The sequence below is a fragment of the Bos indicus genome, chromosome X (genome assembly GCF_029378745.1).
Source record: "Bos indicus isolate NIAB-ARS_2022 breed Sahiwal x Tharparkar chromosome X, NIAB-ARS_B.indTharparkar_mat_pri_1.0, whole genome shotgun sequence".
Classification (NCBI taxonomy): domain Eukaryota; kingdom Metazoa; phylum Chordata; class Mammalia; order Artiodactyla; family Bovidae; genus Bos; species Bos indicus.
In genome coordinates this window covers 53,418,598-53,442,167 of record NC_091789.1, presented here as the reverse complement: position 1 = coordinate 53,442,167, position 23,570 = coordinate 53,418,598, and positions in this window count along the sequence as shown.

Genomic DNA, 23,570 nt, shown 5'->3' with positions numbered 1-23,570 from the left:
ATTTGACATTGTGGATCACAAATTTACTATGTGGATCACAACAAACTGGAAAATTCTTCAAGAGATGGGAATAACAGACCACCTTACCTGCCTCCTGAGAATGCAGGTCAAGAAGAAGCAACAGTTAGAACTGGACATGGAACAACAGACTGGTTCCAAATTGGGAAAGGAGTACATCAAGGCTATATATTGTCACCCTGTTTATTTAACTTACATGCAAGGTACATCATGCAAAATACCAGGCTGGATGAAGCACAACCTGGAATCAAGATTGTTGGGAGAAATATCAATAACCTCAGATATGCAGATGATGCCACCCTTATGGCAGAAAGCGAAGAGGAACTAAAGAGCCTCTTGATGAAAGTGAAAAGAGGAGAGTGAAAAAGCTGGCTTAAAACTTGACATTCAAAAAACAAAGATCATGGCATCCAGTCCCATCACTTCATGGCAAATAGATGGGGAAACAATTGAAACAGTGACAGACTTTATTTTCTTGGGCTCCAGAATCACTGCAGATGGTAACTGCAGCCATGAAATTCAAAGACGCTTGCTTCTTGGAAGAAAAGCTACAACCAATCTAGACAACATATTAAAAAGCAGAGACATTACTTTGCCAACAAATGTCTCTCTAGTTAAAGCTATGGTTTTTCCAGTAGTCATGTATGGATGTAAGAGGTGGACTATAAAGAAAGCTGAGCGCCAAAGAATTGATGCTTTTGAACTGTGGTGTTGGAGAAGACTCTTGAGAGCCCCTTGGATTGCAAGGAGATCCAACCAGTCCATCCTAAAGGAAATCCGTCCTGAATATTCATTGGAAGGACTGATGCTGAAGCTCCAGTACTTTGGCCACCTGACGTGAAGAACTGACTCATTGGAAAAGACCCTGATGCTGGGAAAGATTGAAGGCAGGAGGAGAAGGGGACGACAGAGGATGAGATGGTTGGATGACATCACCAACTCAATGGACATGAGTTTGAGCAAGCTTAGGGAGTTGATGATGGATAGGAAAGCCTGGCATGCTGTGGCCCATGAGGTCACAAAGAGTGGGACATGACTGAGTGACTGAACTGAACTATAGAGCTGCAGTGTAGAGTTTAGATTGAAGAGGATTAAGCAGAGAGAACAGTTAGGTTATTACAGTTTTCGAGGCAAGAGTCCTAGACTAGTGTGGTGGATGATGGGGGAGGTGGGGTGGGTGGGTGGGTAGTCAGATACTGGATTCAAGCTATATTTTAAAGGCTCTGCTGATAGCTTGGATATGAAGGAGGGGAGGGGAGTAAAGGATGACACTTAGTTTTTTGATTCAGCAACTGGGTGAATGCTGGAATGGAGAGATGAGGAACAGATTTGAAGGAGTGTGGAGTCATGAGGGTGTTTTTGGTCATGTTAGTTAGGAGATGCTAAATAGGCAGTTGGATATCCAAATCTAGAATTCAGGGTACATTTTGATTCTGACAGTTGATTTGGGAGTCTATTTCATGGCCATGATATTGGATGAGATCACTTAGTACAGCTTGCAAAGAGAAAATGGCAAAGGACTAAACCCTGGAGCATGCAAATATTAAGAAGTAGAGAAGAGGAGGAACCAGCAAGAGACTGAGAAGTACTCACTAGTGAGCTAGAAGAAAAGTTAGAAGACTGATGTGCTGGAAGCCAAGTAAAGAAAATGTTTCAAAAAGGAGGGGATATTTAATGGTATGGAATGTTGCTTACATATACCTGGATAAAAGAAGCTTTAGCTGCTTTGAAGTAAATCTGATAGCTTCCCCAGTGCGTAGCCCTTGTCATTTAGAAAATTTGCTTTTAAGTTCGTACTCCAAGTAACTTCCCATATTGTTTTTCACAACATATTATTTTGGTCCTTAAGATCATGTAGAAGTTTAAATTGTGAGAAGGGGTTTGATTAGTTTTTATGAAAATTTAACCCCTAACAATCTCATATCATGGAAGAAACTTCTCTAAACTTGAGTTTATATTCTGGGAGAAAAAAATTTTTCCCCTTAGTTTGCGTTTTTGTTCAATAATTATTCCCTGGGTACTTCTTTGACCATATTCTTCTTGATCAATTATTTAACACACTTAAAATTAGATATACAGCTGTGCAAATATGCCAAGTCTAGTTATTTGAAAAGTCTTTTGAAGAATGTTCACGGCAAAGAAAAACAAGAAAAACAAAATAAGAGTATTTGCTTGCATGCAAAACATGTCTAAGAAAAGAAATAGAAAGTGTGGTTTGTTTTCCTAATTGTACAAAAAGAATACCCAGTATTTGTGTAAAATTGCTGATGTTATAAATATTGACTTAATATTCAATAACAATGCTATTAGATTTCCAACATTTTTTTATCATAACTTCTTCGTCTGGTCTTGGGGACAATCTGGAAAGAAAAAATGATAACTATGGTGCCTCATAAACTTTTATTAGCATAGTAGAAATTCTCTTTATATCAGTTACATTTTATCACAAAATAGTTTATTAGAAGAAAAATTATTCTCTAAAATTTATATATATATATTTTTTAGGTGACCTTTTATTTTTTTAATATAAATGTATTTATTTTAATTGGAGGCTAATTACTTTACAATATTGTATTGGTTTTGCCATACATTGACATGTATCCGCCACAGGTGTACACGTGTTCCCATCCTGAACCCCCTTCCCACCTCCCTCCCCAGCCCATCCCTCTGGGTCATCCCAGTGCACCAGCCCCGAGCACCCTGTATCATGCATCGAACCTGAACTGGCTATTCGTTTCACATATGATAATATACATGTTTCAGTGTCATTCTCCCAAATCATCCCACCCTCGCCCTCTCCCACAGAGTCCAAAAGACTGTTATATACATCTGTGTCTTTTTTGCTGTCTTGCATACAGGGTTATCGTTACGATGTTTCTAAATTCCATATATATGCATTAGTATACTGTATTGGTGTTTTTCTTTCTGACTTACTTCACTCTGTATAATATGCTCCAGTTTCACCCACCTCATTAGAACTGATTCAAATGTGTTCTTTTTAATGGCTGAGTAATATTCCATTGTGTATATGTACCACAGCTTTCTTATCCATTCATCTGCTGATGGACATCTAGGTTGCTTCCATGTTCTGGCTATTATAAACAGTGCTGTGATGAACATTGGGGTACACGTGTCTCTTTCAATTCTGGTTTCCTCAGTGTGTATGCCCAGCAGTGGGATTGCTGGGTCATATGGCAGTTCTATTTCCAGTTTTTTAAGGAATCTCCACACTGTTGTCCATAGTGGCTGTACTAGTTTGCATTCCCACCAACAGTGTAAGAGGGTTCCCTTTTCTCCACACCCTCTCCAGAATTTATTGCCTGTAGACTTTTGGATAGGAGCCATTCTGTCTGGCATGAGATGGTACCTCGTTGTGCTTTTGATTTGCATTTCTCTGATAATGAGTGATGCTGAGCATCTTTTCATGTGTTTGTTAGCCATCTGTATGTCTTCTTTGGAGAAATATCTGTTTAGTTTTTCGGCCCATTTTTTGATTGGGTCATTTATTTTTCTGGAATTGAGCTGCAGGAGTTTCTTGTATATTTTTGAGATTAATTCTTTGTCACTTGCTTCATTTGCTATTATTTTCTCCCATTCTGAAGGCTGTCTTTTCACCTTGCTTATAGTTTACTTCATTGTGCAAAAGCTTTTAATTTTAATTAGGTCCCATTTGTTTATTTTTGCTTTTATTTCCAATATTCTGGGAAGTGGGTTATAGAGGATCCTGCTGTGATTTATGTCGGAGAGTGTTTTGCCTACGTTCTCTAGGAGTTTTATAGTTTCTGGTCTTACATTTAGATCTTTAATCCATTTTGAGTTTCTTTTTGTGTATGGTGTTAGAAAGTGTTCTAGTTTCATTCTTTTACAAGTGGTTGATCAGTTTTCCCAGCATCACTTGTTATTATATTTTTAAGATCTTTTTGAACTGATAGTACTTTTCACTTTGTTTAAATTATTAGGTTTTTAAACTTATGAAAGTAGAAGTGTTAGTTGTTCAGTCGTATCTTCTTTGCATCCCCATGACTGTAGCCAACCAGGCTTCTCTGTCCATGGAATTCTCCAGGCAAGAATACGGGAGATAGTTGCCATTTCCTTCTCCAGTGGATCTTCCCAACACAGGGATCAAAGCCAGGTCTCCTGCTTTGCAGGCAGATTCTTTACCTTCTGAGCCATGAATCTATAGAGAACCTCTATTTCTGTCATGTAAAAAAAAATCTGTTTCTAACAAAGGTGGACACTATGGACTGAATGTTTGTTTCCCTGAAATTTATTTGTTGAAGTCATAACTCCAGTCCCTCCCTCAACGTGATGGTGTTTAGAGGTGGGGCCTTAGGTAATTAGATTTTGAGGATGGACCTCTCATGACATGGGGTTAGTGCCTTTATGTTGTTGTTACTCAGTCCTGTCTGACACTTTGTGACCCCATGGACTGCAGCACACCAGGGTTCTCTGTCCTTCACTGTCTCCCAGAGTCTGCTCAAACTCTTGTCCATTGAATCGAAGATGCCAGTCAACCATTTCATCTGTTATCCCCTTTTCCTGCCCTCAATCTTTCCCAGCATCAGGGTCTTTTCGGGTGAGTCAGTTCTTCACATCAGTGGCCAAAGTATTGGAGCTTCAGCTTCGGCATCAGGCCTTCCAGTGAGTATTCAGGTTTGATTTCCTTTAGCATTGACTAGCTTGATCTTGCTGTCCAAGGGACTCTGAAGACTCTTCTCCAACACCACAGTTCGAAAGCATCAATTCTTTGGCACTCAGTCTTCTTTATGATCCAACTCTCACATCCACACATGACCACTGGAAATACCGTAGCTTTGACTATACAGACATTTGTGGGCCAAGTGATGTCTCTGCTTTTCAGTATACTGTCTAGGTTTGTCATAGCTTTTCCTTCACAAAAAGTGTCTTGTTTTATGGCTACAGACACTGTCCACAGTGATTTTGGAGCCCAAGAAAATAAAGTCTGTCATTGTTTCCATTGTTTCCCCATCTATTTGCCATGAAGTGATGGGAGCAGATGCCATTGTCTTAATTTTTTGAATATTGAGTTTTAAGCCAGCTTTTTCATTCTCCCCTTCCTCCTTCATTAAGAGCCTCTTCAGTTCCTCTTTGCTTTCTTTCATTAGAGTGGTGTCATCTGCGTGTTTGCAGTTGTTTCTCCTGGCAATCTTGATTCCAGCTTGTGATTCCTACAGCCTGGCATTTCACATGATGTATTCTGCATAGAAGTTAAATAAGCAGTGTGACAATATGCATCCTTAATGTAGTCCTTTCCCATTTTTGAACTGGTCCGTTGTTCTGTGTCCAGTTCTAGCTGTTCTTGACCTGCATACAGGTTTCAGAGGAGGCAGATAAGGTGGTCTGGTATTCCCATCTCTTTAAGAATTGTCCACAGTTTGTTGTGATCTACACAGTCAAAGGCTTTCATGTAGTCAGTGAAGCAGAAGATGTTTTTCTGGATATCTCTATGATTCAGATGTTGGCAATTTGATCTCTGGTTCCTCTGCCTTTTCGAAATCCAGCTTGTACATCTAGAAGTTCTCAGTTCAGGTACTGTGGATGCCTAGCATGACGGATTTTAAGCATTACCTTGCTAGCATGTGAAGTGAGCACAATTATACAATGTAGTTTGAACACTCTTTGGCATTGCCCTTCTTTGGGATTGAAATGAAAAGTGACCTTTTCCAGTCCTGTGGCCACTGCTGAGTTTTTCAAATTTACTGACATATAGAGTGCTGTACTTTAACAGCATCATCTTACAGGATTTTAAGTAGCTCAGTTAGAATTCCATCACCTTCACTAGCTTTGCAGCAATACATCCTAAGGCTCACTTGACTTCACACTCCAGGATTTCTGGCTCTAGATGAGTGACCACACCATCGTAGTTACCTGGGTCATTAAGACCTTCTTTGTATAGTTTTTCTATGTATTCTTGCCACCTCTTCTTAATCTCTTTTGCTTCTGTTAGGTACATACCATTTCTGTCCTTTATTGTACCCATTGTTGCATGAAATGTTCCCTTGGTATCTCTAATTTTCTTGAAGAGATCTCTAGTCTTTCCCATTCTATTGTTTTCTTCTGTTTCTTTGCATCATTCGCTTTTGAAGGCTTTCTTATCTCTCCTTGCTATTCTCTGGAACTTTGCATTCAGTTGGGTATATCTTTCTGTTTCTCCTTTGCCTTTCATTTCTTTTCTCAGCTATTTATAAGGCCTCCTCAGACAACTACTTTGCCTTCTTGCTTTCTTTGGGATGGTTTGGATCACTTCCTCCTGTGCAGTGTTACAAACCTCCATCCACAGTTCTTTAGGCACTCTGTCTATCAGATCTAATCCCTTGAATCTATTTGTCACTTCCACTGGATAATCATAAGGGATTTGATTTAGGTCATACCTGAATGGCCTACTGATTTTCCCTACTTTCTTCAATTTAAGTCCAAATTTTGCAATAAGGAGTTCAAGATCTGAGCTACAGTCAGCTCCCAGCCTTGTTTTTGCTGAGTCTGTAGAGCTTCTCCATCCTTGACTGCAAAGGATATAATCAGTCTGATTTTGGTATTGACCATCTGGTGATGTCCATGTATAGAGTTGTCTTTTGTGTTGTTGGAAGAGTGTTTGCTATGATCAGTGCGTTCTCTTGACAAAACTCTGTTAGCCTTTGCCCTGCTTCATTTTGTACTCCAAGGCCAAACTTGCCTGTTACTCCAAGTTTCTCTTGACTTCCTACTTTTGCATTTCAGTCCCTTCTGATGAAAAGGAAGGTCTTGTAGATCTTCATAGAACCGTTCAGCTTCAGCTTCTTCAGCATTAATGGTTGGGGCATAGACTTGGATTACTGTGATGTTGAATAGTTTGCCCTGGAAATGAATCGAGATCTTTCTGTCATTTCTGTCATTTTTGTGATTGCACCCAAGTACTGCATTTCTGACTCTTTTGTTGATTATGTGGGCTACTCCATTTCTTCTAAGGGAATCTTGCCCACAGTAGTAGATATATTGGTCATCTGAATTAAATTCACCCCTTCCCATCCATTTTAGTTCACTGATTCCTAAAATGTTGATGTTCACGCTTGCCATCTCCTGTTTGACCACTTCTAATTTACCTTGATTCATGGCACTCACATTCCAGGTTCCTATGCAGTATTGTTCTTTACAGCATCTGACTTGACTTTCACCACCAGATATATCCACAGCTGAGCATCATTTCTGGTTTGACAGCCTCTTCATTCCTTCTGGAGCTATTACTCCATTCTTCTCCAGTAGCATATTAGACACTTAACCAACCTGGGGGGTTCATCTTTCAGTGTCATATCTTTTTGCCTTTTCATACTGTTCATGGGGCTCTCAAGGCAAAATGCTGAAGTGGTTTACCATTCCCTTCTCCAGTGGACCACGTTCTGTTGGAACCCTCCACCATGACCCATCTGTCTTGGGTGGCCCTACACGGCATGGCTCATAATTGCATTAAGTTACACAAAGCTTTGGTCCATGTGATCATTTTGGTTAGTTTTCTGTGATTGTGGTTTTCATTCTGTCTGCCCTCTGATGGATGAGAATAAGAGGCTTGTGGAAGCTTCCTGATAGGAGGAACTGGCTGTGGGGAAAACTGAATCTTGCTCTGGTGGGCAGGGTCTTGCTCAGTGAATCTTTAATCCAGTTTTCTGCTGATAGATGGGGCTGTGTTCCCTCCCTGTAATTTGGCCTGAGACCAAACTATGGTAGGGATTGTTCTTCTTCAATCACTGAGTTGCCTCCAACTCTTTGTAACCCCATGAACTATAGCACGCCAGGCTTCCCTGGCCTTCACTATCTCCTGGAGTTTGCTCAAACTCATGTCCATTGAGTTGGTGATGCCATCCAATCATCTCGTCCTCTGTTGTCCCCTTCTTCTCCTGCTCTCAGTCTTTTCCAGCATCAGGGTGTTTTCCAGTGAGTTGGCTCTTCACATCAGGTGGCCAAAGTATTGGAACTTCAGCTTCAACATCAGTCCTTCCAATGAATATTCAGGGTTGCTTTCCTTTAGGATTGACTCGTTTTATCTCCTTGCTGTCCAAGATTCTTAAGAATCTTCTCTGGAACCACAATTCAGAAGCATCAGTTCTTCATCAGTGGTAGGGGTTATGGCGGTAATGGTGACCCCTCCAAAAGAACTTATACCAGCATGCCACACCTCCAAGGACTGCTGCTGTCAGTGTCCCTGACCCCCTGGCAGGCCACTGTCAACCCGTACCTCCACCAGAGACTCCCAAACACTCACAGACAGGTCTGACTCAGTCTCTTGGGAGGTCACTGATCTTTCTCTTGGGTCCTGAGTCCAGGAGACCCAGAAAGTCCAGGAGTGCCTTTAATGGAGAAGACAACAGATAATCTTTCCCTCCCGTTTGTGAAGATCCATCAGGGAAGGCTGCTGTCTACAAGCTTGGAAGAAGATTCATGCTGATACCCTGATCTTGGAATTTCAGCCTTCAGAATTTTGAGAAGTAAATTTGTTTTTTAAAGCCACCCAGTCTGTGATATTTTTATTATATAGCAGCCTGATCTAAGACAATAGGCAGTAGTGTTTAACAGAATGTATCATTGACATTATTAATGCTTTATTTTTATAATACTCAGAAAAGGGTATCTTCCCAAGGAACATAATAGTGTATGTGAATTAAAGTCCACTTTAAAGTAGGTACAGGAATGCAGACTTTCAGCTTGTCAGGAAGAATATTAACTTATCTAGTTTGATTTGGTGCACAGAGCTGAAGGCAGCTGCTGCTCCTGCTGCTAAGTTGCTTCAGTTGTGTCCGACTCTGTGCAACCCCATAGACTGCAGCCCATCAGGCTCCGCTGTCCCTGGGATTCTCCAGGCAAGAACACTGGAGTGGGTTGCCAATTCCTTTTCCAATGCATGAAAGTGAAAGTGAAGTCCCTCAGTCGTGTCCGACTCTTAGCGACCCCATGGACTACAGCCTACCAGGCTCCTCCGTCCATGGGATTTTCCAGGCAAGAGTACTGAGTGGGTTGCCATTGCCTTCTCCGAGCTGAAGGCTGGATGTTAAGAAAACCTTTCATTGCTTCTAGTTTTTGATTTGTCATTAGTATCACCTTGGGCTTCCCTGGTGGCGCAGTGGTAAAGAATCTGCTTGCAATGCGGGAAACATGGGTTTGACACCTGGGTTGGGAAAGTCTCCTGGAGAAGGAAATGGCAACCCACCCCGGTATTCTTGCCTGCAGTATACCATGGACAGAGGAGCCTGGCAAGCTGTAGTCTGTGGTGTCGCAAAAGAGTCGGGCGCAACTTCGGGACTGAACAACAAAATGGCCTTGGAAGTCACTTAAGTATTTTGCCTCTTGATTCCTTCTTTGGTAAAATTTAGATTCTGAGATCTATTTTTCAAAGGTTTGGCATGTAAAATGACAGAAAGCCTGTAAAATTTTCATTGAAAAGCCAAAAAGAGGAGAAATGATATACAGGTTTTTCCTGTTTTGCAAGCTGTATTTGATCAAAGTATACTATCTTATAACAATTCAATTAAAGATTTAGGAAGTAGGTTGGATGGCATCACTGACTCAATGGGCATGAATTTGAGCAAACTCTGGGAGACAGTGAAGGACAGGGAAGCCTGGCATGCTGCAGTTCATGGGATTGCAAAAAGTTGGATACAACTTAACGGCTTAACAACGACAGGAGATAGTAGCTTACTGGTATAATGTATTTTCTCTATACTTTACTCTCTGTGTGAACAGAGCTTTCCTGAACCTTTCTGAGAAAAGTGCTGAAAGTATGAATGAATAAGCACCTACTTAATAGTTTGCCATCCTAAGCATTAGAACAAGAGTGAATATTTTATATGCTATACTTTCCCCTTGTATCTATATATAGATGTACTTTCTGTTACTTGGGGTAATGGAGGAAAAAATAGTATATAATTTTTAATTAGATGTTAATTTCAACTTAATAGAACTGAATCCTTTTTTGTAATCAGGTTTGTGAACTAGGTTAAATTCATAAACTTGATCACCAGTTTCTACATAATCAATTGAAAACTGTAATGGGGAGGAATTCTAGATGGCAATATGAAAAGATCAGTGGAAATTCTCCCCAGAAAAATATTTGTCTAGTGGGTATTAAGTTTAGCCAAAACCATCATTCAGAGTCTCTAAAGAATGGTAAAGGGATTTGCAGCAAATTGAAAACCGTTTACTAAATATCTGCAAAGCTCAGTGATACGAGTCTTAACATGTGAGCTAGAGGTTACACCCATTTCCCCACCCAGCTCCTTGTTGCAGAACAGGTTACAGCGAGCTTGGCAGCCAAGTGGCAGCTCCTATCTCCCTTAGATAGTGTCCATAATATAGAGGTTCCAACAAGGTCATAGAAAAACTCAAAAACTGGCAACACCATGGTCCTGCCTGAGGCACCATACTTTATTTGGATTGTGTAGCAATTTGTGCCTTCAAGGAATTGTACAAAGTAAAAATCAGCAAACAATCAGTGGAGCATGATATCAATCAAAAGCATGGTATGATACTTATAGAGGCAGACCAGCCAGAAGTTTAACATGAGAGAAAGAGCCAGCAAAGGAGGTCTGGTGATATGGATGAGTGTACCTAAGGCCCCGCTTTCTCAGGAACAACTGAAGAGGAAACTTATTTGCTATTAGTCCTTGACTAAATGTGAGACAATTTGTAGACTCCCTGAAGTGTGAAAGCAGTCTCTAAACCACACAGGTCAAGCAGCAAAAGAAGAAAATCTTATTGGCTTTGTTGTACTTAGAGGCTATGGTACAACTCCACTCAATTAGTGGATGACTGCTAAACAATACCTCTGACCCAGGGAATTACTTTAGGAACCTAGGTATCAAGATAAAAATGAAAAATCCAAAAATTAGAGGCTGCACACAAGGAATTAGTCCAGCCAAGTTACTATACAGACTCTGGAGCAGAGACAACCAAATCCAGTACTGCTACAATATGTTACCTAACTTCAGATTAATAAACAGGAGAGTGTGACCTATATGCAGGGGGAAAAAAGATTGCCTTTGAGGGGGAGTCAGATGTTGAACTTAGTGACTAAGGACTTCAAAACATCTATTTTAAATACATTCAAAGAACTTAAACCATGTTTAAATAATTAAAGGAATATGTGATGACAGTGACTCATTGAAAATACCAGGACTTCTTTGGTGGTCCAGTCTTTAATAATCCATTCCTGCCAATGCTGGGGACACAGGTTCAATCCCTGGTCCAGCAAGATTCCATGTGCCACAGAGCAACTAAGTCCATGTGCCACAATTACTGAAGCCCACATGCCAAGAACCCATGCTCCAGCACTAGAGGAGCCACTGCAATGAGAAGCCCATGCACCACATCTAGAGAGTAGCCCCTACTTGCCACAACTAGAGAAAGCCCACACACAGCAACACAGACCCAGTGCAGCCAAAAACAAGTGGGAAAAAAGAAAATGCTAGTAAAGGATAGAATACACCCCCACACCCCAAGTCGAAATGCTGAACTTTTCATTTGAAAAAAGTGAATAAAAATGAACAGAGCCTTATAAAAATGTGGTAAAACATTAAGCACACAAACACTCATAATGGGTATACCAGAGGAGACAAAATATATTTAAAGAAATAATGGCTGCCCTAAATTTGATGAAAAGCAATCTATATGTTCAAGAAGCTCAAGAAAAATACTAGTAAAGCAAATCCAACATATAAACATGATCAACTGGGATTTATTTACCCCAGTAGTGCAAATACAAGGATGGCTTAACATTAATGTAATACACGTCAAAACATTGGGTGTTTGCTTTTTTTTTTTGGCCATGCCATGCAGCATGTGGGAATAATCTTAAATTTCCCAACCAGGGATCAAACCCTTGCCCCCTGCATTAGGAGCATGGAGTCATAACCACTGGACCACCAGGAAAGTCCCAAAATATTGTTTAAAGAAAGTAAAAATGCATATGATAAATGCAAAGACATCCCATGATCATAGATCAGAAGACTGAATATTGTTAATATAGTAGTACTCCCAAAACTGATCTACACTTTCAATACAGTCCCTATCAAAACCCCACCTGGTATTTTGCAGAAATTGATAAGCTGATCCTAAAATTCAAATGGAAACAAAAAGTACCATGAATAACCAAAACAATACTGGAAAAGAAGAACAAAATTGGAGGCCTCACATTTCCTGATTGCTAAGCTTACTAATCAAGATAGTGTTGTACTGGCATAAGGATAAGCAAAGATCAATGGAATAGAATCGAGAGTCCAGAAATAAACCCAGTTCGTCGTGGGTCAATTTGATTTTCAACAAGGATGATAAGACAGTTCAATGGGGAAAGAAAGTGGAGTTGGGACAACTGGATATATTCCATGCAACAGAGTCTGTGCTGTGCTGAGTCATTTCAGTCGTGTCCAACTATGTGCAACCCTATGGACTGTAGCCCGCCAGGTTCCTCTGTCCATGGGATTCTCCAGGAAAGAATACAGAAGTGTTGTATTCCCTTCTCCAGGGGATCTTCCCAACCCATAGATCAAACCCACATTGCTTATGTCTCCTGCATTGGCAGGCAGGTTCTTTACCATGCCACCTGGGAAGTAAAGAGTATAGTTGGACCATATATCACATCAAATACAGAGCTTAACTCAAAAGGAATGAGAAACATTAATGTCTAAAACTATAAAACTCCTAGGCAAAACATTGGAATAATCTTCATGACCTTAAGTTAGTCATTGATTTTGTAGCTCTGATAACAAAAGCACAAACAAAAAAATTGATGAACTTCATCAAAATTAAAAACTTTGTGCTTCAAATGAGACCACCAAGAAAGTGAAGAGAAACTTCACAGAATGAGAGAAAATACTTGCAAATCATGTATGTGATGAATGTCTTGTATACAGAGTACTTAACACTTAACAACCCAATAATAAGGACAATACAGTTTTTAAAATGGGCAAAATACCTGAGTAGATAATTCTTCCCAGTAAAGTGTATGAATGGATAATAACATGAAAAAGATGCTCAACATCGTTCATCATTAAGTAAATTCAACCAAAACCATAATGCAATACCACCTCACACCCACTAAAATGACTATAATAAAGACATGACAAGTGAGGATGTGGAGAAATTGAAACTTACATACTGCTGACTGGGCTGTAAGTGGTGTAGCCACTCCGGAATATGATTTGACGGTTCCTCAAGATCTTAAACATAGAGATACTGTATGACTGGGTAATTCCATGCTTGGATATATGCTCAAGAGAAATGAAAACATGTCTTCGCAAAAATTTGTACACAAATGTTCATAGCAGCATTATTCTTAATAGCATCAAAGTGGAATTAACCCAAATGTCCTGCTGATGAATGAATAAATAAAATATGCCATTACCATATAACAGAATACTGTTTAGCAAAAATTAAAAAAAAAGGAGTGAAGAAGTAGTACATATTATGGACAAACCTCAAAAACATTATATAAAGTGAAATAAGTCACAAAAGAGCACATATAGTATGGTCCATTTATATGAAAGTGTCCACAGTAGGCAAATCAGTAAAGACAGAAAATAGTTAAGTGGTTATCTGGGGCTGATGGAGAGAGGGTACAGATAATGGGGGTACTATAGACTGAAGTAGGAAGTCAAGGAACACCTGGAGTAACAGGCAAATTTGGCCTTGAAGTACAGAATGAAGCAGGGCAAAGACTAATAAGAGTTCTGCCAAGAGAACACATTGGTCATAGCAAACACCCTCTTCCAACAACACAAGAGAAGACTCTACACGTGGACATCACCAGATGGTCAACACCAAAATCAGATTGATTATATTCTTTGCAGCCAAAGGTGGAGAAGCTCTATACAGTCAGCAAAAACAAGACTGGGAGCTGACTGTGGCTCAGATCATGAACTCCTTATTGCCAAATTCCGACTGAAATTGAAGAAAGTGGAGAAAACCACTAGACCATTCAGGTATGACCTAAATCAAATCCCTTATGATTATACAGTGGAAGTGACAAATAGATTGAAGGGATTCGATCTGATAGACAGAGTGCCTGATGAACTATGGATGGAGATTCATGACATTGTACAGGAGACAGGAATCAAGACCATCCCCCCAAAAAAAAGAAATGCAAAAAAGCAAAATGGCTGTCTGAGGAGGCCTTACAAATAGCAGTGAAAAGAAGGGAGGTGAAAGGCAAAGGAGAAAAGGAAAGATATAAGCATCTGAATGCAGAGTTCCAAAGAATAGCAAGGAGAGACAAGAAAGCCTTCCTCAGCTATCAATGCAAAAAAATAGAGAAAAACAACAGAATGGGAAAGACTAGAGATCTCTTCAAGAAAATTAGAGATACCAAGGGAACATTTCATGCAAAGATGGGCTCAATAAAGGACAGAAATGGTATGGACCTGACAGAAGCAGAAGATATTAAGAAGAGATGGCAAGAATACACAGAAGAACTGTACAAAAAAGATCTTCATGACACAGATAAGAACAATGGTGTGCTCACTCACCTAGAGCCAGACATCCTGGAATGTGAAGTCAAGTGGGCCTTAGGAAGCATCACTACGAACAAAGCTAGTGGAGGTGATGGAATTCCAGTTGAGCTGTTTCAAATCCTGAAAGATGATGCTGTGAAAGTGCTGCACTCAATATGCCAGCAAATTTGGAAAACTCAGCAGTGGCCACAGGACTGGAAAAGGTTGGTTTCCATTCCAATCCCTAAGAAAGGCAATGCCAAAGAATGCTCAAACTACCACACAATTGCACTCATCTCCCATGCTAGTAAAGTAATGCTCAAACTTCTCCAAACCAGGCTTCAGCAATATGTGAACCGTGGACTTCCAGATGTTTAAGCTGGTTTTAGAAAAGGCAGAGGAACCAGAGATCAAATTGCCAACATCCGCTGGATCATCAAAAAAGCAAGAGAGTTCCAGAAAAACATCTATTTCTGCTTTATTGACTATGCCAAAGCCTTTGACTGTGTGGATCACAATAAACTGTGGAAAATTCTGAAAGAGATGTGAATACCAGACCTCTTGAGATCTGCCATATCTGCCTCTTGAGAAACCTGTATGCGGGTCAGGAAGCAACAGTCAGAACTGGACATGGAACAACAGACTGGTTCCGAATAGGAAAAGGAGTACGTCAAGGCTGTATATTGTCACCTTGCTTATTTAACTTATATGCAGAGTACATCATGAGAAATGCTGGGCTGGAGGAAGCACAAGCTGGAATCAAGGTTGACGGGAGAAATATCAATGACCTCAGATGTACAGATGACACCACCCTTATGGCAGAAAACGAAGAAGAACTAAAGAGTCTCTGGATGAAAGTGAAAGAGGAGAGTGAAAAAGTTGGCTTAAAACTCAGCATGCCAAAAACTAAGATCATGGCATCTGGTCCCATCACTTCATGGCAAATAGATGGGGAAGCAATGGAAACAGTGACAGACTTTACTTTTTTTGCTTCAAAATCACTGCAGATGGTGACTTCAGCCATGAAATTAAAAGACACTTCTTCCTTAGAAGAAAAGTCATGACCAAACTAGACATCATATTAAAAAGCAGAGACGTTACTTTGCCAACAAAGGTCTGTCTAGTCAAAACTTTGCTTTTTCCAGTAGTCATATATGGATGTGAGAGTTGGACTAGAAAGAAAGCTGAGTGCAGAAGAATTGATGCTTTTGAACTGTGGTGTTGGAGAAGACTCATGAGAGTCCCTTGGACTGCAAGGAGATCCAACCAGCCCATTCTAAAGGAGATCAGTCCTGGGTGTTCATTGGAAGGACTGATGTTGAAGCTGAAACTCCAATACTTTGGTCCTTATGTGAAGAGCTGACTCATTTGAGAAGACCCTGATGCTGGGAAAGATTGAAGGCAGGAGGAGAAGGGGACGACAGGATGAGATGGTTGGATGGCATCACTGACTCAATGGACATGGGTTTGGGTGGACTCTGGGAGTTGGTGATGGACAGGGAGGCCCGGCGTGCTGCAGTTCACAGGGTCACAAAGAGTTGGACACGACTGAGCGACGCAACTGAACTGATAGACTGAAAGTTTGTGTTCCCTCAAAATTTATATGCTGAATTACCAGTATGATGATATTTGGAGTGAGGCCTTTGAGGGTGATCAAGTCATGAGGGTACACCTCTTATGAATGGGATGAATGCCCTTATAAAAGAGACCCCAGAGAGCTTCTTTGCCTTTTTCATCAGGTAAGGTTATAGCAAGAAGATGGCTGTCTATGAGCCAGGAAGCTCGTCCTCACCAGACACACTGCATCTTTCAGCACATTGATCTTGGACTCCCCAGCCTCCAGAACTATGAGAAATAAGTTTCTTGTTTATGTGCTACCCAGTTATAGCAGCCCCAAAGGACTGAGATGGGAAGTGACTGCTAATGGATATGAGGTTTTCTTTTTATTTTAATTCTTGTTTTAAAAAAACTTTTAATTGGTAGAAAATTGCTTTACAGCGCTGTGTTGGTCTCTGCCACACAACAATGCGAACCAGTCCTAATTATATATATATATCCCCTCCCTCTTGAGACTCCCTCCTTTTCCCTCATCCCACCACTCTAGGTCATCACAGAGGGTGGGACAAATTGAGAAAGTAGCATTTACATATGTACACTATCATTGTAAAATAGATAGTGGCAAGTCGTTATACAACACAGGGAGCCCAGCCTGGCACTCTATGAGGTTTCTTTTTAAGATGATAAAAGTGTTCTAAGCTCTGTAAATATGATAAAAACCACTGAATTTTATGTTATTAAGTATATCACTAAAGTTCTTTAAAAAAAGCTTTTGGAACTGTCTTAAGTCCTGTTTTTGAAAAGGATGAGATAAGTAATCTTAAAGATCTCATGTTTGGATAATGATTATCTTAACTGTATAATAACGAATTTGAAAAAATTATAGTCATAAAATCACTATTTGTGTCTCTTCTCATACCTTCTTCTCTTCCAGTCTAGGAAATTAGGCCTATGCAAAGAGAATTTTATATGATAACTGTGTAGCTATCAAATATTTTAAAGATTTTTTAAAGGTAGATATTAGATTTACATGTTTATTGAAGATATTTTAGGATCAGCAAGGAAAAAAGATAAGCTGGAACAATTTTCTAAAGTATAGATAGGTAAGTGGAAGTAGGTTATGAAATTGTGGGTAAAAATCACTGTAATATTATTTCTCTTTAAAAAAGGTTTTGATCAATTTTAGGGGTATTTGCATATTTGTCTACCAAAAATAGAATATATAATATAATTATAATGGATATATTCAAATTAAGGGCAACTGAGTTTCTAACAAAATATTTAATTTTCTTTATTCTGAATGAGGATACAGTCAGAGTGAACGATATTTTAAATAGAAATGGGAAATTTTTACATTTCTATATGGATAATTGTGAAGAAAAATTTATTAACCTATTTAATTTCAGGTGAGAATTGTAAAAATTAAGTTTATTTCAATTACTTAACCTGTTTTCTAAGCTGCTCTGTGTAAGAAAATCTTAGTTGTGTTTCTTTTTTTAAAATTTTTTTATTATTATTTTTTTTTTTTTACTTTACAATATTGTATTGGTTTTGCCATACATCACCATGCATCTGCCACGGGTGTACACGTGTTCCCCATCCTGAACCCCCCTCCCACCTCCCTCCCCATACCATTCCTCTGGGTCATCCCAGTGCACCAGCCCCAAGCTTCCTGTATCCTGCATCGAACCTGGACTGGCGATTCATTTCTTATATGATATTATACATGTTTTAATGTCATTCTCCCAAATCATCCCCCTCTCCCTCTCCCACAGAGTCCAAAAGACTGTCCTATACATCTGTGTCTCTTTTGCTGTCTCGCATACAGGGTTGTCGTTACCATCTTTCTAAATTCCATATATATGCGTTAGTATACTGTATTAGTGTTTTTCTTTCTGGCTTACTTCACTCTGTATAATAGGCTCCAGTTTCATCCACCTCATTAGAACTGATTCAAATGTATTCTTTTTAATGGCTGAGTAATACTCCATTGTGTATATGTACCACGGCTTTCTTATCCATTCATCTGCTGATGGACATCTAGGTTGCTTCCATGTCCTGGCTATTATAAACAGTGCTGTGATGAACATTGGGGTACACGTGTCTCTTTCAATTCTGGTTTCCTCGGTGTGTATGCCCAGCAGTGGGATTGCTGGGTCATATGCCAGTTCTATTTCCAGTTTTTTAAGGAATCTTAGTTGTGTTTAGAATTCCATGTTACTATTGAATTTAGAATAACTTAGCATCTCCCCCTGCTGGATGTTTACCCCACTACAAGGAATTTGACCTCTGCTAGATTCCTGGGTTGGGAAGGTCCACTGGAGAAGGAAATGGCAACCCACTCCAGTACTCTTGCCTGGAAAATCCCATGGATGGAGGAGCCTGGTAGGCTGTAGTCCATGGGGTCGCTGAGGGTCGGACACGACTGAGCAACTTCACTTTTACTTTTCACTTTCATGCACTTGAGAAGGAAATGGCAACCCACTCCAGTGTTCTTGCTTGGAGAATCCCAGGGATGGGGGAGCCTGGTGGGCTGCTGTCTATGGGATCGCGCAGAGTGGGACACAACTGAAGCAACTCAGCAGCAGCAGCAGCAGATCCCTGGGTTGGGAAGCTCCCCTAGAGAAGGAAATGGCAACCCACTGCAGTACTCTTGCCTAGAAATTTCCATGGGTGGAGGAGCCTGGTGGGCTACAGTCCATGGGGTCGCAAAGAGTTGGACATGACTGAGCGACTTCAATTTCACTTTCACTAGCCTCTGCTAGTGCAGAGGAAGGAAAATGAGTGTGTTGAGCTGAATGGGGGAGCTAGAGTACAATTCTGATTTCTGCCCTTCTTGACTACAAAGATCCTTTTCCCTTGTGTCTGGAAATAAATTGAGCTTCCCTCAACTTGAGGATTCTTGATATAGACTTAGGGTCGAGGGGTCAGACAGTAATTGAATCTTGCTGGGTTCTATACCTCTTGAAACACCCTACCCCTATTAGCCATTTCCTTGTGGCTCAGCTGGTAAAGAATCCGCCTGCAATGCGGGAGACCTGGGTTTGATCCCTGAGTTGGGAAAATCCCCTGGAGAAGGGAAAGGCTACCCACTCCAGTATTCTGGCCTGGAGAATTCTGTGGACTGTATAATCCATGGGGTCGCAAAGAGTCGGACATGACTGAGTAAATTTCACTCAGACATACTCACTAATAGCTACATTAGATCATTTTACCGTAAACCTCAAATTTTTGCTTGACATTAATAAGGATTCTTTCTTTTCTTAGCATTTTATCATTCTAGTACCAAATACCTTTGACAGCTTTTCATATTTTGCATTTTTGTGTTATCAGGTTTATTTAAGAACTCTGTAAGACTAGTTTTGGTAAGATAACTTTTATATTTGCTGCTTTTTTCTTATTCTATAAAATACACATGATACTTGCAACCTTAATCATTTTAAATTATACAATTCAGTGGCAGTAAGTATATTTGCAATGTTGTGCAATCTTCAGCAATATCTACTTCCAGAACTTTTTATCATCCAAAAAGAAAACCCTACACCCATTAAGCAGTTGCTCCTCACTTCCCCCTCTTCTCTCAGCCCAATATGCTGCATAGTTCACATAAGTAGAGTCATACAGTATGTGGCCTTTTGTGTCTGGCTTCTTTCACATGCATAATGTGGCAACATGTATCAGAACTTCATTTCTTTTCATGGCCGAATAATATTTCACTGTATGGACACACCACTTTTGTTTATTCATCAGATGATGGACATTTGAGTTGCTTCCACCTTTGGCTATTGTGAATAGTGCTGCAATGAAAATTCATTTATACAAATTTTTATTTTAACACCTGTGTTTCAATTTTTTTGGGTGTGTATTGCAGAGTTATATGGTAATTACATGTTTAACTTACTGAGGAACTGCCAAACTGTTTTCCAAAGTGTCTGTACCACTTTTCATTCTCATTAGCAATGTATGAGAGCTCCATTTTCTTCCACATCCTTGCTAACACTCGTTATTTTTCATTTTGTAAAAAGTGATCTTACTTTAAAAAAAAACTTTAATTTGGCTGTGATGGGTCTTTGTTGCTGCACAGGCTTTTCTCTAGTTGTCGGGAGTGGACTTCTCATTGTAGTGGCTTCTCTAGCTGTGGAGCACAGGCTCTAGGGCAGGTGGGCTTCAGTAGTTGTGGCATGTGGGCTCAGAAGTTACATTCCCAGGCTCTAGAGCACAGGCTTAATATTTGCAGTGCACAGACTTAGTTGCTCTGTGGCATGGATCGAACCCGTGTCCACCACATTGGCAGGTGGATTTTTTTAACCTTTTTTAACTTTTTAACACTTTTAACCTTTTTAACTTTGACTGTACAGAATTTTGTTGGCAAAGTGATGTCTCTGCTTTTTAATACACTGTCTAGGTTTGTCATAGCTTTTCTTACAAGGAGCAAGCGTCTTTTAATTCATGGCTGCATTCACCATCTGCAGATTTTGGAGCCCAAGAAAATAAAATCTGCCACTCTTTCCACTTTTCTTTATCTATTTGCCATGAAGTGAAGGGATTGGATGCCGTGATTTTAGTTTATTGAATATTGGGGGTTTTTTTCCCAATGGTTTAAAAAATATCTATTTATTTGGCTGCACCAGGTCTTTTTTAAAATTAATTAATTTATTTGAACTGGAGGCGAATTACTTTATGATATTGTGGTGGTTTTTACCATACATTGACATGAATCAGCCACAGGTGTACGTGTGTTCCCCCATCCTGAACTCCCCCTCCCACCTTCCTCCGCACTCCATCCCTCTAGGTTGTCCTAGAGCACCGGCTTTGAATGTCCTGCTTCATGCATCAAACTTGCACTGGTCATCTGTTTTACATATGGTAATATACATGTTCAATGCTATTCTCTCATCTGTTTGCCATGAAGTGATGGGACCGGATGTATGATCTTAGTTTATTGAATGTTGAGTTTTAAGCCAGCTTTTTCACGCCTCTCTTTGATTCTTCATCAAGAGGCTCTTTAGTTCCTCTTCACTTTCTGCCATTAGAGTGGCATCATCTGCATATTTGAGGTTGTTGATACTTCTCCCAGCACTCTTGATTCCAGCTTGTGATTCATCCGGCCTGGCATTTCACATGATATAATCTGCACAGAAGTTAAATAAGCAGTAGTATCACTTTGCATGCTTGTGCTAAGTTGCTTCAGTCGTGTCCGACTCTGTGTGACCCTATGGACTACAGCCCCCCAGGCTCCTCTGTCCATGAGCTTCACCAGACAAGAGTACTAAAGTGACTGCAGCCCTCCAGACTCCTCTGTCCATGAGATTCTCCAGGCAAGAATACTGGAATGGGTTGTCTTGCCCTCCTCCAAGGGATCTTCCTGACCCAGGGATTGAACCTGTGTCTCTTATGTCTCCTGCATTGGTAGGCAGGTTCTTTACAGCTATCACCACCTGGTTAGCCAGGGCTAAAAACTATTATTTCTGCAACTACATCTTCTATCACCAATTGCTACCCATTAGAGCCAAAAGCAGGAAGCATCTCTCTTTCTCCACCTTCTGTTCTCCTGTCACTGCCTCTTATTTGCAGACCCGAACAGCAAGCTAAGTTAGCAAAAGAGCCTGGGAAATGCACAGAGCAAAGTCTAGAATAGTAGGAGCAGAGTTGCAGGGCAATGAGTAAATTACTGGCACAGGTCCAGTAAAATAGGAGAAAATAGGAGAAAAATAGATAGTGGGTAATTCTACTTTTTCTATTCCATTCTTAAAAGCTTGAGTATCTAGAAACTTTGAATAAAAACTTGACCTAATAGTATGGTGGTTAAGAGAGTGGACTCTGAGGCTAGATGGCCTAGCTTAGAATCTAGACTCTGCCACACTCTAGGTGAGTGGCTTTGGGCAAGCTGTTTAATCTCTCTGTGTCTCAGTTTCCTTATATGTAAAATAGGGATAATAATATCACCTTCCTTTTAGGACTGTTGTAAGAATTATGTGAATTAGTACATGTAAAGCACTTAGAACAGTGCTTAGTATATAATGGTCACTTGATGAATGTTAACCATTATTATTTCTTCCCCCAGGTTACTACCATTAAGTACTATGGAGAAAGCAGTAAGCTTTCATTTTTCCTATATCCTGTTGGTTTTCAAGGAAATATTTTGCTTAACATGATAATAATTGATGAACTCAGAATCCTTACCCAGCAATTTTTCTTTGAAGTGAGAATCTTTAATCAAGAAGAAGCTGAAGATTTGCAGGGAGGAGTTGTCAGATAGAGAAAAAAGTTAAGTTTGTTCTTGCTGATGGTTGACATTGATATATATTGTCAGAAAAACATATACAGTGAAAGTAAAACTGACAATCCAGTGAATAGCTACTAAGATAAAAAGGAAAGAGAAGCATTGGGAAAGAAATGGGATGAGATGTCAGTAGTCCACTCTTGTTAAGTATCTTTCTATTACAAACAGAAAAGGGATTTGCTCCTGGAGACTAAGTGTAGGGATAAAGATGTCTATGGGAGTGTTCTTTGAGACAAAAAAAAAAAAAAGATGTATATGGGATCCATGGGCTTCCCTGGTGGCTCAGATGGTAAAGAATCTGTAAGCAATTCAGAAGACCTGGGTTCAGTCTCTGGGTTAGGAAGATCCCCTGGAGAAGGGGATCCAGTATTCTTGCCTGGAAAATTCCATGGACAGAGGAGCCTGGTGGGCTATGGTCCATGGGGTCACGAAGAGTTGGACATGAGTGAGTGCCTAACACTATCTTTTTTCTTTTACTCTCATGGTTCATTTCCACAGCACACATACATAGTATAGCAGAGTGGTTTTGGAATCATACAGGCTTGAGTTTGAGTTCCAGATGTATGCCCTTGTGCAAGTTACTATCAATTTGTGTCTCCTTTTTCTTATTTGTAAAATGAAGAAAATAAGACTACCTAATTCAGAATTTAGAAAGATGGTAACGATAACCCTGTATGTGAGACAGCAAAAGAGACACAGATGTATAGAACAGTCTTTTGGACTCTGTTGGGGGGGGGATGATTTGGGAGAATGGCATTGAAACATGTATAATATCATATAAGAAACGAATCGCCAGTCCAGGTTCGATGCAGGATACAGGATGCTTGGGGCTGGTGCACTGGGATGACCCAGAGGGATGGTATGGGGAGGGAGGTGGGAGGGGGGTTCAGGATTGGGAACACGTATACACCTGTGGCGGATGCATGTTGATGTATGGCAAAACCAATACAATATTGTAAAGTAATTAGCCTCTAATTAAAATAAATAAATTTAAAAAAACTCATTTAAAAGATATTTGTTGTGTAACTACTATTTGACAGCTTTTCTACTAGATCCACAGGGTTGTGGCATTACTGAAAGATCATAAACATATATAATGTGCTTAGCACAATATAAATATTTCATCAATATGAGTTATTATTATAAGGTAGAGCCTCAGTGAAAGTTGAATTCCAGGGCTAAGACTTCCAAACCAACATGTCCAAAATCAAAGTCACAATTCCCTCATGATATGCCTTTTAATT